The sequence below is a fragment of the Hypanus sabinus genome, chromosome 16, assembly GCF_030144855.1.
Source record: "Hypanus sabinus isolate sHypSab1 chromosome 16, sHypSab1.hap1, whole genome shotgun sequence".
Taxonomy (NCBI): Eukaryota; Metazoa; Chordata; class Chondrichthyes; order Myliobatiformes; family Dasyatidae; genus Hypanus; species Hypanus sabinus.
In genome coordinates, this window is record NC_082721.1 from 41,186,125 (window position 1) to 41,192,124 (window position 6,000).

The following is a 6,000-nucleotide window of genomic DNA, read 5'->3' on the forward strand; positions in this document are numbered from 1 at the left end:
GGGATGGGAAATGGTGAAGTGGGGGGGGGTGAATTGGAGGCATTCCTGGAAGTTTGAGAAATTGATGTTCATGCCATCAGGTTGGAGGCAGCCCAAACAGAATATAAACTGTTGTTCCTCCAACCAAAATATGGCCTTATCCTGGCAGTGCAGGAAGCCTTGGATGGACATATTGGAATGGGAATGGGAAATGGAATTAAAATGGGTGGCCACTCTGAAATCCCATTTGTTCTGGCAGACAGAATGTATATGCTCGATCTCCCAATCTACATCAGGTCTCACCGATTTACAGGAGGCCACACCAGGAGCACTGAACACAGTATATGACCCCAACAGACACACAGATGAAGTGTCGCCTCACCTGAAAGGACTGTTTGGGGCCCTGAATGGTAGTGAGGGAGGAGGTGTAGGGGCAGGTGAAGTACTTGCTCCATTTGCAAGGATTAGTGCCAGGAGGGAGATTAGAGGGAAGGGACAAATGGACAAGGGAGTCACATAGGGAGCGATCCCTGCGGAAAGCAGAAAGTAGGGTGGAAAGGAGAGATGTGTTTGGTGGTGGGATCCAGTTGGAGGTGGCGGAAGTTTCGGAGAATTATGTGCTGGACATAATTTTTTTTTGGGTTCAGACCCTTCATTAAAGTTCTTCCAGCAATCTTTAAACTGCTTCTTGTTATTCAGGCTTCTCCCTCCTTCCTTTCTAGATCTAGTGAAGGATCACAGCCTGAAACATCAATTGTTTATACCCTTCCATATTTGCTGCTTGCTGAGTTCCTCCGGTGGTTTGCTTTATGAGTTTGGATGGACGAGATCAATTCCAGAATGAGGAATGGGTTCTGTGGTGAATTTTTGATTCTTATATTCCATTACTTGGAATTAGCTAGTTTACCACAATGGCTGCAAGACTTAGAAATGAGATGAAAAAATTTACATACTGCACATTTTGGAAAGTTATGAATTTCCAAGCCACCAGCATAGTGGGGGTACCTTCTCTAGAATGACTGCAGCAGTCAATGAAGGTGAGACACCAGCATAGTGGGGGTACCTTCTCTAAAGTGACTGCAGCAGTCAAAGAAGGTGAGATACCAGCATAGTGGGGGTACCTTCTCTAAAGTGACTGCAGCAGTCAAAGAAGGTGAGATACCAGCATAGTGGGGGTACCTTCTCTAAAGTGACTGCAGCAGTCAAAGAAGGTGAGATACCAGCATAGTGGGGGTACCTTCTCTAGAATGACTGCAGCAGTCAAAGAAGGTGAGACACCAGCATAGTGGGGGTACCTTCTCTAGAATGACTGCAGCAGTCAATGAAGGTGAGATACCAGCATAGTGGGGGTACCTTCTCTAGAATGACTGCAGCAGTCAATGAAGGTGAGACACCAGCATAGTGGGGGTACCTTCTCTAGAGTGACTGCAGCAGTCAATGAAGGTGAGACACCAGCATAGTGGGGGTACCTTCTCTAGAATGACTGCAGCAGTCAATGAAGGTGAGACACCAGCACCTTCTCAAGGACAGTTATCAATGGGTAATAAAAGCTGAGCTTACTATTAGGACCGTGAAAACAAGGAATGGTTTTAAAAATATATAGATTGGTTATTACACAGAAACAATTCATCCTAAGATGTTTGCCTTGCTTGTTTTATGTGCATGCAGCCTCTGCTTACTCCAGTCGGTCTAACTTCATTGATGTATAAAACACAGATCAGAGAACAGCATGGTGCAGGAACAGACTCATCAGCTCTCAATGTGGTGCGGAACTAATTAAGCCAATGACACCAAATCCCTTCTGCCTGCACATGGTCCATATCCCTCCATCCTCTGTAACATTCACGTGCCTATCTAAGAGGTTTCCAAAGATCTCCACCATATCCGTCACCATCACTACACCCAGCACCCACTATTCTCAGTGTGATTAACTTGCTCCGCACATCTCCCCCAGATCTTCCTCCTCTCACCTGAAATGCATGGCCTCAAGGTAGGGGAGTCTAAAAGTAGAGGGCCTGTACTGTGGCCTCTTTATTAGGTACAAAAGTGGAATGTGGTGTAGTTATCTACTGCTGTGACCCATCCACTTCAAGGTTCAATGTGTTGTCCACTCAGAGATGTTCTTCTGCACATCACAGTCCTAAGGTATGGTTATTTGAGTTACTATCACCTTGCTATCAGCTTGAACCAGTCTGGCCATTCTCCTTTGAGCTCGCTCATTAACAAGGCAACTTTGCCGACAGAACTGCCGCTCACTGGATGTTTTTTTTTGTTTCTCGCTCCATACTCCGTAAACTCTAGAGCGGGGATTGCCAACTTGGGATCCACAGACCCTATGCCTCATGCTGTTGGCCCATGGCATAAAAAAGGCCGGGAACCACTGATCTAGAGACTGTTGTGAGAGAGAATTCCAGGAGATGAGCATTTTCTGTGATACTCAAACCACCCTGTCTGGAACCAGCAATCATTCCATGGTCAGAGTCACTTAGATGACCTTTCTTCCCCATTCTGATGTTTGGTCTGAGCAACAACTGAACCTCTTGTTCATGTCTGGATGCTTTAGTACTTTGAGTTGCAGCCACATGATTGGCTGATTAGATATTTGCATTAACAAGCAGGTGTGCAGGTGTACCTAATAAAGTGGCCAGTGAGTGTAAGTTTAAAGTGAGAGGGGGAAAAATCTAAAGGGGACATAAAGGGAAAGTTTTTTAAACAGAAAAAAATGTATTTTTTTTGCAATATAATAATCTTGTGAACAATTAGTGTCACTTTACAGATTGTGTCATGCAACTAATTACTCTCAATGTTGCAGCCATGGTTATAGAAAGTTCCAGACAGGTAGTCTCTGATGAAACTTCGTTTGAACTCCTGCATCTCCTGTCTACACCCTCTGCAAATGGTCTTTGGTGGTTGTTAAAGAATACACAAGGACCTTTATCCCACATATTTCATGTGTCAGACATCCCACCTCTCCAGGAAGTTCTGGGAGTCTCCAGCATATTGCTAGCAGCTCCTTGACGCCCGCAAATTATATACAATATCACGGAAATCGATTTTTTTGAGAACAAGTAAGTGAGAGGGGGAGGGAGAGAGAGAGAAGAGAGAGAGAGAGAGAGAAAGAGAGGGAGTGACAGACGTAGGGAGAGAGTATCAGAGACAGCATCCTGATTGGTCTCTCTTTGTGCTAAGTAGACCTATCAGTTTTCTCTGTGGGCGGGCTTTACAATCGACCTCTCTCTTTCTCTCTCTCTTTCATTGTCCATCAGTTCAGTTTAGTGCCCTGCAGTGCCATGGCAGAGTGTTCCAAAAACAGAAAATATAAAACACACTTCAGACTACACTACACTAAATTGTACCCTGCCTAATAGAGGCCAAAAATAATGAGAGTGTTGCTCGCTGCACTGTTTGCAAAAGTGACTTTTTATTGCCCATGGTGGGTTAAATGACTGTAAAAGACATGTTGAAGTGAGTTTAACAGGTGTCATTCGATCACTGGCATAGCTAACGTCATTTAACCTAGCTGGCTAGCTGCTCAGGAGCTACTCTACTGATGTCCTACGTGATGAGGCCAAACTCCCTGTAAACTTGCTTAAAGTTGCAATAGAATAAAAAAAGATCTATGATAATATAAGTACATATTTTAATGTCACATTTTCTGCACAAGACAATATATTAAGGACACACCTTATGCTTTTTTTTCTTTTAGGGATCACAACATATTAGGGAGGCTAAGCACAGGGAAGGCTGCTCAAGTTCTTTTCAGCAGAAAACTGAAGTCTGACAGAGAAGGTCACTAGAGCTGAGGTGTACTTTACACCTTTCATCGTTGAGCATAACCCGCCATTCCAGGTGTGTAAGCACACAGGCAAGCTGTTTAGGAAAATGTTTCCTGATTCAGGAATAGTGAAAAACTATGCCTGCTCATCAACCAAGACAGCAGCTATTGTGAACATGGCACTGGAACCTGAATGTTCAGAAGATCTGTACAAGTTCATCCGGACAGAAAAAAGGCCATACGGTATTTTGGTTGATGAAAGCAATGATATCATGTGTGAGGAGGAATGTGCCATTTTAGCCAGGTACTGTAATGAAACACAGGATAAGGTAACAGTTGGATTTGTAGACATGCCAGTGTGCAATGATGCCAAAGCTGAAAACATACTCAACTGCATTGCATCATCTATGCATGACAAAGTCCTTGAATGATCTAATTGTGTAGGATTTAGCAGTGACAACTGCAATGTGATGATTGGCACAAACTAATTGTGATGCAGAAAGGGCATTCAGCACGGTCTGTCACATTAAGACAGAATTCAGAAGTCAGCTGTCTCACAAAACACTTGTGAATCTGATGTCCTGCAAAATTAACAAATTCATTGACACAGACTGCTATGAGGTTGAGAATTCTGGCAAAATGCTCAAATCTGCCAAGCAAGCCACATCACAGTACAAGGAAAGTTTGCAAAAGAAATAGAAAAGATATTTGCTTCAGTATTTAGCTATTAGCATGGAGGCTGCCAACAAAATACTCAAAAGGAATATAGGAATGTGTGTGCGTGTGCGTGTGCGTGAGCGTGAGTGTGAGTGTGTGTGTGTGCGTGTGTGTGCATGTGTGTGTGTGTGTGTGTGTGTGTGTGTGTGTGTGTGTGTGTGTGTGTGTGTGTGTGTGTGTGTGTGTGTGTGAGTGTGTGTAAACAGTTTCATTGTTGTGTTCTTTCATAATCAAATGTCCTGTATACACCCTTAGTGTTACAAGGCAGGGACTGGGGATGAACCCAAGTGCAGGACACAAGCACGGAGACGGGATTGAGAGATGCTAGTTCAGTCGCAAATGTAGAACAGATAACCAAGAGGGTCTGGACTCAAAGATGAGGTTTTCATAGAATCTCTAGAGAATGGAGCAGAGCTTAGGACTAACAGTCCTAAGGATCAGGAAACGAGCTTAACACTCGCTGGAATCGACCAACGAACTGGCAACCCACGGCTGAGACGCCAGAGTTCTTATCCTATGTGCTCTGATGGGAACCAGGTGTGCTGTAATTAATGGAACTGGGAACAATTGGGAATCAGACAATGGGAATTAAGGCACAATCAAGGAGATAGGAGCAAAATGGGGAATAGCCAGACGGGACCATGCAACTTGGAGGCCAACCAAGGGGAGGCAGAATATGGGGTTGCGGGGGGCGGGGGTGGTGGTGATACCTCCCTGAAATGAGTTTTTTGCAAGGTGGGATGTCTGATGTGTCCACCTGTTCTCGCCTGGAAGGAATCCACATCATTTACATCAACTGCATAGTTTGGTTCAGTGGCACAGTAGGCTAACCATACAGCTTTTCATCTAGCATCGTGATAGGATCATTGCTAATAAGTGCCCATTCTGTTACAGCTTCAACATAAATTCCCAGCAGTACTAATGCCCAGATAAGTAGAGCTTTGCTGCCAAGGTGGAGACACAAAGATCAACAGAAGCTGAAATCTGGAACAACAGGCAAAGCACAGGAGGAACACAACAGGTTAGGCAATGTCTATGGAGGGACTGGTCAGTCACTATCTGACCCAGGTGAAGGGGCACAACAAGAAAAGTAAACTATCTACTTTCATGCATAGATAGTGCTTGACTTATTGAGTTCCTCCAGTTTTTGCCCTCAATGTCTCTATCACAGCAAGTCCTAGTCAATCCCTTGTCATTCCTAGCCTCCTTTTCTTCTCAAGCTACGGCAGATGCTGGATATCTGACAGAAAAACAGAAAATGCATCAGGTGCTGGACATGAAATGTTTGTTGTGTCTCTTTTCACTAATGTTGCCAAACCTGCTGAGCTTCTCCAGAATTTTCTGTTCGTTCGTTTTTAGAGTTTTTTTTTTCCATTCAGCGATGCTGTCCAAATTCAATGCCCTAAGCCTCAGATGTAAATGGTTTGGCACCAGAGTTCTTGCTATATTATTGAACAGGGCTACTTCAGAGCTGAACCCTAATGCTCTATAATGGTATGGAAAGATTTTAATCAATGACCATCAGGCTT